At 32.1% G+C, this 10,954-nt stretch overlaps 1 long non-coding RNA gene across 1 annotated transcript; it reads left to right on the forward strand.

Annotated features, from left to right (window-relative positions):
* The first annotated feature begins 8,774 nt into the window (after nt 1-8,774).
* LOC135148401 (uncharacterized) lies at nt 8,775-10,696 on the forward strand. Its single transcript, XR_010286571.1, has 4 exons — nt 8,775-9,164; nt 9,241-9,375; nt 9,456-9,492; nt 10,171-10,696. It is a non-coding gene; the product is annotated as an uncharacterized LOC135148401 (long non-coding RNA).
* Nucleotides 10,697-10,954: the final 258 nt, after the last annotated feature.

Raw genomic sequence — 10,954 nt, forward strand, 5'->3', positions numbered from 1 at the left:
ATAATCTTCTCTTTTGAAGTAACTCTAAGCAACCAAATTGGCTTGTCCCTCGTAACAGAGCCAAAAACATCCAGTTGGAATCTAAATACCCAACAAGTACTAAGTACTGAATTGTCATTAGGTCAGGTATTAGAATCCGCACAATCTGCTTTCAAACTGATTGAGATCATCTTGCTGTGCAATCACTCAATCTGGATCCATTTAAGAGCTTCTGAATCTTCCTCAAGTTTCACTTCAGATTGAAACTCAAAGAAATAACATCCTTTCACAATAGCTCTCCCAGTCTTCACTTCACCGTTAGGAACATTTAAGAACTAGAACCCGGGAATGATATTGACTCCAAACCCTTTGTCTAAGCAGATACGTTCTTTATATGTCCTGTTCATCTTGTGTGGTGTTGAGTTTGACTAGTAGATCCACCAAATGCTCCCCCTAAGCTGTTGCTGGGATTTCTTTAATAATCCTTATCCTTGCAAAGAGATTCTGCTTGGATCTAAATCATTATTAAACCAATAATATCACTTTTAACAGCTTGGAGCAAAGTGTCGTTCAATCTCTTGTCCAGACTTACAATCACCTTCTGTTGATTAATCACAATCACCCTGTAGACTGCAGACTCCATAGGGTAGCCGAGGAAAATATTCTTTGATCTTCAAATGCAAGACTTGTAAAGAGGCATTTTCCTCCAAACACATACCAAGAGTTAGTGTTTGCTTCTGATTGGCCACTGGCAAAAATGGTGTCTTTCTGGATTTATCAATGATCAGGGTTCATCTTGATCAACCTTCATTTGTGACGTCTCGTCCTTCGAACACATACAAACAACACGAAAGAATCTAGAGGAGTCAATGATCATCGCAAAAAGATATCTAGCTTTGTTTGCAGACATGACATTAGCTGATCCGTAGAAATCCATACGTATCATCTGAAGAGGCTCAGTAATGTTAGTCATATCTTTGCTTCTGTGCGATGCTCCTTCGACTTCCCTATTGACATACCTCATGAGCTTCATCTATATTGAATTCCAGATGAGGTAGTCCTCTCACCAATTCTCTTCTTACGAATAGAAAGAGCTCCTTGTTTTGACATACAAGTGCGAGAGCTTCAAGTGCCATAGCTAATACTCATCTGATGAGGCTTCACTATCAAAACAGCTCACTCCATCTTCAGTTGAAGTTCCATATTAGCTACGAGCAAAATTCACATCCTTCCTGATTTGAGATAAAACACTATTCCATGAACTGACATACTGTCATTTGTTAGAGAACAGTCTGATACTAGGAATTTGTGTGCTTTGACTCTTCCAAGAAAGATATGCTTCCATGATGACATTCCAGGAAAACAGGCATGTCCCGCAAGAGAATCTTTGTTGTCATCTTTCAAAGATTATTGACGGAACTGCTCATACGATCACATTTGCTAACAGGGTACTTTTGGTGAATCATATGATTTCAGCTACTCAGCAAACAGAGTGCACCAAAAATCACATGGAACATATGTAACCTGCAATCACAAATGGAAAGAGTTCTATGGTCCCCAATCATAACTGGGTCCGGATGGATTAGAGATTTTTCTTTAACAGTGGTAACAACATAAGCAACCTTAACATGCTAATTCTTATCTAGACATTGCCCTAATGTGATTCTCAAACATGCTTTTTTAAAATCAATGCAAGTACAAAGACATGCATTCATGACATGAAAATAAACAGACATGATGTTGAGTACACATGGCAAATAATCAAAGATAAGACAAGAGCAAGGTAGGCAGTTATGCAATTCAGAAGATTCAGTACTCTCTACTTAAACCAATTAACACAAGTGCAACAGGTATAAAGTAGAATTACATATATTCAATAATCTTCTAAGAGCATAAGGATCTGATTCCAATCTGTTGTTATATGGCATTATAATATCTCTATTACCTAAGTCAGTTTTAGATCTAACATGAAGTTCTAAAATTTCTACTGACACAAGGTAGACATTCCATCATAGAACAAATAAATTCCTTAACAAACAATTCAGATAAATAAGCAAGTCGAATTGTACTAGGGAATCTGAAAGTAAGTGTTTTAACAAAGTTATATATGCTAGGATCATAACCCCTAAAACTAAGAGTCGTGTTCCAAAGGAAAGCTTCTAATCTCACCATTGCAAATAATCAAATCCTAAATATTCATACACATGTTAAGAATCTGCTAAAGACACATGCACAAGATTATCATCAATCCTAGTTACCAGAATAGTGATCTAGCATACTAGTCCAATCATTATCTATTGTGATGCTATCATGCTTGTGCTTGTGTGTTAAACAATTCTACTCAGAGATTTATAACATGCTTTGAATATAAATAAATATGTATTGCATAGATAGAAAGAATTCATACCTGAGATGTGCGAATTGAGTCATCTTCAGAGAATGCTAGGATCGCCAGATAACCATAATCTTCCTTCTCATTAGCAATTGATCCATCTCACACCTTTCCTTATGTAGCATAAGATCTTGTTGTGATGCTTCTTTCAAAACATCCACTTGAATTTCAGACAAGCCCTATCATCCTTGTTTGTCGAGGCTTCAATATGTATAGCAACCTTCTTTTGCTAAAGATACCAAAAATATTGTGTGCGCTGACCAACTCAGTTTTCAAACAGCCTGTTGAATTGAACCCTGAAGAGTCTCCACTTAAAACCAATAGATTCCATCTGAATCTGACATGACTAAACCTCTCAGACAGTGTTATGCTAATCCTTGAAGTTATGTCCTCACATTCTTCAAAAGTGTTAACTTTCGTCGACTTGAGCTTCCTCAAATTCAGTAGTTACAAACTCTTCTGTTCAATCCTAAGGTTTTGACATAAATGCACGAAACTGATTTGGTGCGGTAGTAACTCGATAATTATATCCTTAAACCTCCACAGTTCTCCGTCTTTGGTTCAATTGATTCTGGATGGATTTAACATTGATACAATTTACTGTGTAATTGTATATCCCTGAATCACTGAGTTAGATTGAAATCCCTTGAAGATTCTTCTGCAAAAACTTCTCTTTTCCTACTACTAGTGGTGTCATTCAAAGTTGACATTCCGAGCCCTGGAAATTGCTTCATTGTAGATGTAGCACATTCCCATCCTGATCTGGTGATCTGATAATCAAGTTGGAGTAATTACTCAGATCAAGGCCTGAAGTACCTTCTTCAAAATCCACTTTTAGTAGTACCAAATTAGTCTTCAATAGAATCTTCTTCGAATCACAATCATCTTTGTCGAACATAGAAAACTGCTTCTAATAATCCTTTGAGAAATCAATTGGATTGGGTCATCAATGTACTTCCATTACCGGTTCTGAGAATCTGGTATTTGAAAGCCCGGTGTTTGTCTTGTAATCTGTCAGCCTCATCTGTCTCAACTAAATGTCAATCTGATTTGTCTTGGAGTAGAATAATTAAAAAGGTTACGGGACACTTGATTATTTAAACTAAGTTTAAATTATAAAGAAAATAAATTTAAAAATAAGTTTTAAAAGATAAAAGAAAATAAAGTATAAAATAAACTTAGTCAAATCTATAAAATAAATTTAATTATATTTAAAAAATAAATTCAAATAAATTCATAATAAACTGAATAAGTTTAGAATAAATTTATTTCAAATTCATTTAGTAAATATATTAAAATTTATTGTATAAATTTAATTTTTGAAAATATTCAAGTGTCTCGTCTCCAATTAAATTATTACTTCCAGAACAAACTAAATTGAACCCTTGAACTTGAACTTATATCCATAATCAGTTAAATCCTCTTAAATTTATATTTTATATTTTAACTTAAATTTAAATCATAAACTATAGAAATTTAAATAATAAATTTATAAAATTTATGATAAACTTAATAAAGTCTAAGAGTAAACTTTACAAGTCTAAAATAAATTTGAACAAATTTATTAAATGAATTTGATAAGGTTTATAAAATAAATTTAATTAAGTTCATAAAATAAATTTAATTAATTCATGATAAACTCAATTAATAAGTTTAAAATAAATTAAATCAAATTTATAAAATAAACTTATTAAAATTTAAAATATAAATTTATAAGTCCTAGTCCAAAGTTCAGTATCTAACAGATAATCCTTGCTTAGGCCTACGGACAAATTCAGCAACACAAACCGGAAGAACATTTCTCCTAATCAAATATCAAAAGCTAGGTTCTTGATTTTCTGTACGATTAGGATCCTGATTTGTATATCAATCAGCCTGGCTCTGATACCAATTGTTAGGTCCAAAGTATCGTAGAAGGGGGGGTTGAATACGATACTCAATACAATTTAAAATTCTTTCGAATCTTGCGGATAAATAAATTGCAGTCCTGTAATGGGTTTCGTGTTCCGGATATTTATTGGGTCGGTTTCTGAGGATATGAAAATATTAAACCAACACACAATATTTTCCAAGGTATATCTGTATATTGATAAATACCTCGAAGGGTGCTATAAATCCAAACCCGAAGGTTGGCTACAATGGCTACTACTACGTACACTCACAAACCCTAGCTTCTAAATATATATATATATATTACAAAACTAAGCTATGATTTATTTGTGTGTAGTAGTGTGCAAGGCACAAAGCCATTCCACCATAAAGGTGGTGGAGAGTGTTACAAATGAGAACAAAATCCATGGGTATTTATAGGCTTTTCACTAACTAACCCTAGTTAAGGCCATAAAGCCAAACTTGCGCCACCAGAGTACTTCACTGTATGTGAAACACTTAGAAAATATTCAAGTATTTAAACTTGTGCCTGGAAAGAGAAGGTCAAATGTTGCGCTTGTGTTTGGTCAAATGCTGCGCTACACAGTGCTTCCCTGTACAGACTTAGAATAAATTAGGATGGAGATGAAGTTGCGCCAAGGGACGTTAGAGTCAGAGGCGCAACAATTGACCAGGAATGGTCAAATGTTGCGCTTGACCTAACCTTGCGCCACTGAGTCCAAACTTGCGCTTGTTCACAGTATAAGTCATGTGAATGACTTAGACAATATTCCAGCAAGGTGAACTTGCGCCAACAGTGAGCAACCTCCCCTGTTATCTCTCCTCAACACAAAGTTGCGCTTCCATATACAACATGCATGGCTGTTATCACTCCTGGTTAGGTTTTAACCAACTTGCGCTTCCCAGGGATGTCTCTGTGTTGCCTTAGAATATTCACATAACATGAAACTTGCACCATCAATCTTCTCCACTGTAGAGAATTAAATGGCGCCATCCAGTAGCCTCCTGTGTCTCTGTTGAGTGAAACCCTAGATGCACATGCAAACCCTAGAATGCCCTAGACACCTGACATCATCACATGCATGCATAATATATATAATATAATATATTATGTTGTTATTATATTAATAAATAAAAATATATATAAATATATACACACATATATATTTTATTTATATGAACATATGAAAATATATGTACATATATTTAAATATATTCTCATATATTTAAATATATATAATATATAATTATATGTAAATACAAATGTAAATATATATATAAATATATATAGAGATATATATAGTTATTTATAAATATAAATATAAACATAAATATATATAAAGAAAGTATATATAAATATATACATATATATAATATTTATATAAACATATAGTAATAAATATATACACATATATTTAAATATATTCTCATATATTTAAATATATATAATATACATATAACTATGTGTAAATATAAATATAAATATATATATAAAGATATATATAACTCTCTCTAAATATAGATATATTTATGCACATAATATAATATATATATACACTTAAATATATAAATGTTTATGTAAAATATAAATACATATATTATATACATATATATTTATTTAAATATATATACATATAAATATACATATACATATGTTTAAAAACATATATACATATATACTATATATATTATATTTAATTAAATATACATATATACATATATAATTATATTTGTACATATACAAATATATAAGTGCACACATATAAAAGATAGGTCACTTTGGCATAGCTTGCAGAGGCTAGGCATTTGGCTTGGCTTGGCTTGGCTTTGGAACAAATGACTTGTTATGACTTGATCAATTCTTCGATTGATAAATACTTTGGAAAACTCCGTATGTGTTGACGCTTAGTGCACTGGTCTGGTTCACAAGCGACTAACACTGAAGTCAAACATTGTACCTTCTTTGTCAGCAAACATTGATCAGTCGGTTCAGGGTTCACTAGTACAGAAATGACTTTTTGCGTCGCCCCTTTAGCGTCGGTTAAAGACAGAACCGACGCTGTAGATACTTTTATGCGTCGGTCGGGCAAAACGCCGACGCTATAGGTTCACTTGTAGCGTCGGTCGGGAGAATGCCGACGCTATAGGTTCACTTGTAGCGTCGGTCCGGAGAATGCCGACGCTATAGGTTCACTTGTAGCGTCGGTCACGAGAATGCCGACGCTATAGATTCACTTGTAGCGTCGGTCGAGCGAACGCCGACGCTATAGGTTCACTTGTAGTGTCGGTCCTCAGAACGCCGACGCTATAGGTTCACTTGTAGCGTCGGTCAAGAGAATGCCGACGCTATAGATACACTTGTAGCGTCGGTGAAGAGAATGCCGACGCTTTAGATTTTATATTTATTTAAAATTATTTTATTTTATATAATTTTATACCTATAATTTAACATATGATTATATGTATAATCTAGTTTTAATATTTTAATTGAAATTACATCGTATAAAATAAAACTAAAAATTCGAAATATTTCTTATTAAAAATATAATCTTATAATTCAATTAAATTAAATTATATATGTATATATATTATAATTTAAAAGTATATCTTTTAAAATTTTAATATTCAATTATATATAATGTAATTTTAAAACTTAAATTCTATAATATATATGTATATATATATATATGTATGTATGTATGTATCTCTAATTATAATTATATCATATAAGTATAATTAAAAATTTTAAATATTTATTATCAATATTATATATATGTTATAATTATAATTATAATTTAATTAAATTATGCTTATTCTATTTTAAAATTATATATTTATTATAAATATAAAATTATATTATATAAAATATAAATTTTAAATTATAAATAAAAATGTATTATATATAATACAAATAGAATACTCCCTCCGTCCCCCTGGATAATATACATTGGGGGACCGGGAAGCTGCACGGACTTTAATGCTCCTGTAAAGTATAGTTGCGCAATTTATCTTTAAAATTTTCTTTTTCTGAATTAATGTTTAGAAGTTAAAGTTTTATTCATAAATTTTTTTAAAAGTTTTTATTAATAACTTAATCTTATAATTTAAATTAATGAAATTTCATATATTATAATTTAAAAATATATTTGTTATTATTATCTTAAATTTACTTTTATATAATTTAGTTTTAAAATTAAAAGAGATTTAATAATATTTTAAAATTGTGATATAATTTATAGTTTAATATATATATATATATATATATTATAAATATAATCATATTTAATATAATATAAAGAAAAATATATTATATAATTCACTTTTAAAATTATAATAAAAATATAAAAAAAGAATATTTGAATAACTACACTATAGGATAGGATTTATACGAGAGTGCCAGACTGCCAGGTGCTGGTAGCCTGGTATACACACGTTCGCCTCACAGAACTTCTCGGCAAACTGTCGACTCAAAGAGTCAAAATACCTAATTCACTCTCCATCCAATCATCCATGATCCATCAGTGATCAATCTTTTTTCAGTTTCCCACTCTCGATCTCCTCTCGCTTTTTCCACTCAATGTCACTTTCCCTTTTCGATATCTTGGTGGATGGCGGGATCGATTCTGCTATAGGTTCACTAGATTGCTCGGCTTCCCAAACTAATTCGGATGCTTAATTACGGGATTAATTAATTGATTTCACAGATGGATTGCTGGGCTTCTTGTATCGGTACTTTTCTATATCCCCAAATTTAGGGATCAGTCTGAAAAATTGCATCTAGGTTTTATTTTAGTATTGATTCTTGGTGGGTTCGAGTTTGGTGTACTGTTTGATGTTGTTAATTTTATTCTAGTCATGTGATGAATTTTGTGAAATGAGCATTTGTTGTTAACTCGATTAATTAGTGACAATGATTTTACTTGGCTATACTGTTTATTTTGTTTTTTTGACTTCTGATTTACTTGGCATTTCTGTCAATGTTATCGTCCACTGTAGGAATTTAAGCATAAGCCTGAGTAATTGAATCTGTCGTGTAGGAATAATTGTGCGAAGTTTACCTTTACTTTACAGTAAGAGACAAGTTAGAATATGAAGTAGGACTGTTCAAGAATGATATTTTATCGAAGCAACGAATATGAAATCTGATCACATGAGTTGATGCTTGTCACGGGTGAAAATTTGAAGTATAAAAGTTTTGAGGATAAGTTCAACTTGGTTCCAGAAACAAAAGTATTGCTACATTGTGTTTACAATTTTCAGAGCTTTGAAAAGTCAGAAGACTTGACTTATAGAACCAAGGTTAATATAGTCTTGTAAATGCAATTCAGCTTTACTATTTGTTTGGAAAAGTCCGAAGCAATGCTAACGCCTACACGCATAATTAATTAGATCATCAACTTTTATGCATCATATTTCTTTTCCTCTCGAGAATTATTATTTTTATTATGATCACACATTTGAATGGCTATTCATGTTTTTGGCTGTTTTGTACACAGGGGTATGGTATGACTGAGACAAATATGATTAGTGGTGTTAGTCAATCTGGTATATCTTCTGCTAATGGCACAATGATGCCGACTCCTGGAATGGGTCAACAAGGACAGTATTTAAACTTCTTTACTGTATTAGTGCTTGCTTCGGTTAGTGTATTTCTTCTTCTCATTCTCATTTTGCCAACTATAATTTTGATATTCTCATCCTCATTTGTTATCTGAAAATATAGATACATCTATATTTCCACACATGAAATAAATTATAGAGCTCTGGCTCCTATATAGGAGTATCTGTCTAGCAGTTTATTAGCAAGTATTGCAAGGACTAATTCAAATAACTTTGGAAGGTACCAAAACCTCTGTTCGGCCTTGCTGGTATAATGTGGGTAGCTTTCGCCGAGAGCAAACAGGTATGTCACCTTGCAGTAGTTATATGTGCAATTTATATATGTTCATTATTCTTGTATTTAACTTTCATTGTTTTAGATCTATTAAGGGATTTTTGCCCGGTAAAAGCTGTGAATGCATCAAGAAATGTGGACACTGAAAACTGCATGGTCAACTAATAGATACAGTTTAATAGTGAGAAAGTTGCTTGTTTGGCTTATGCTCGAATCCAGGGTAAGGCAGCCCTTGCACCCAGTTGCTTGCTCTTGTGCTTTCTTTTTTCTTGTGTATTAAGTTGAGGTTTTCTCTTGCAGCTTCTCTTATCATCTTGGAAGAGATATATTATACCGGGTATATGTGGCATTCTTGCGGGTTCTTTATATCAGTTAATTTTTTTTTTTACATCCGAAAATTGAAGGTGATCCAGGACTTTTAACATGTTCCATATACTAATACTATGGGAATACTTCTACTTTCATTTTTATACATATTTTGTTATAGCTCTGTTAGTTTTTTAAAGAAGAAGGAAGTGAACTTTAGATTAAATAATAATTTTAGTGGCATCAGTCTTATCTATTCTTCATATGTATCGAGAATAAAACATTAAGTAAACAAGACTATGTCACTTGAACTCGGCTGATAGTGTCCAAGTGACAAGCTCGACAACATATTTTAAATTTGCCCTGTTAAGTAAATAAAAGGTAACTATTTTTATCACAGGCTTTCTGGTGCATCTTCTCTCCTGTTTTTAGTCCCCTTCTTAGTCCGCTTTGCTTACATATTTCCTATCTTTAGAAATAAAGCTTACTTATATAAGGTGGAGCAAGTGAATGTTTATCACACGCTTTCTGGTGCATCTCCTATCCTGTTTTTTTGTCCCTTCAATCTTTCTTTGTTTTTTTTTAAAAACAACTTTTGTTGCACATCATACAATGGTAATATATTGTTAATGATATTGGTTTAATATTTCCTCACTGTAATTATATTGGACTGCAGACTTATTTACAATGTGACTTCTCTTATATGCAGAAGTTGCCTCAGTTCCCATTACCCACTCACAATGTTGTTGTGAGAGGACATTCTCCGCTGGAATTTGAGGTATGTTTCTACTTGTGTAAACTCCTGTAGAATTTAAGGCTGCCTTTTTATTGGTTTTGGTTACTTGGTGATAAAAATGTAAACTTGTGTACTCTTTTCAGTCCAACCTGCTTTTATGTTGCCATGTGTACTATTTTAGTCCAGCCTGCTTTATGCAATAGTATGATGCTGGCTTTGCAGAGATCTGAAAAGTTACAACCTCACTTACATTCATTATTTTTAGATCTTCGTGCAACATATCAAGACATTGCTTTCGGGGCTTAAATTATGCACTAGTTTCCGTCGCAAAGGAGCATCCTAGTTATGGAACAGCTTTGTCTTCTATGATTGAGGGAAAGAACGAAGAAATGTCTAACACCTGAGCTGTCTGGTGGAGCAAGAATTCATTATATATTCCAATTAATATTTGTGAAGAGTTTGGAGATGTTCTTAGTGTAATAAAAAAATTCATTATATATAACAATCAATATGCGTTAAGAGTTTGGAGATGTTTCTAATGTAATAAACAACTAGGTAATTTTTTTTTATTAATAAAATCGAATTGTTTATTCATTTCTCTCATGTAATTTGAGCACATTCTTATGACTGTGGTGAATTGTCAAAAGCTTACAACAAAATAAAAATATTATTATTATTAAAAAGAACACTTTAAGCGTCGGCATTTTAGACAGCTGACACTATAGGTAAGGGCTATAGCGTCGGCATTTCAGACAGC

Source organism: Daucus carota, chromosome 8 (genome assembly GCF_001625215.2).
Source record: "Daucus carota subsp. sativus chromosome 8, DH1 v3.0, whole genome shotgun sequence".
In the NCBI taxonomy this organism is placed as follows: Eukaryota; Viridiplantae; Streptophyta; class Magnoliopsida; order Apiales; family Apiaceae; genus Daucus; species Daucus carota.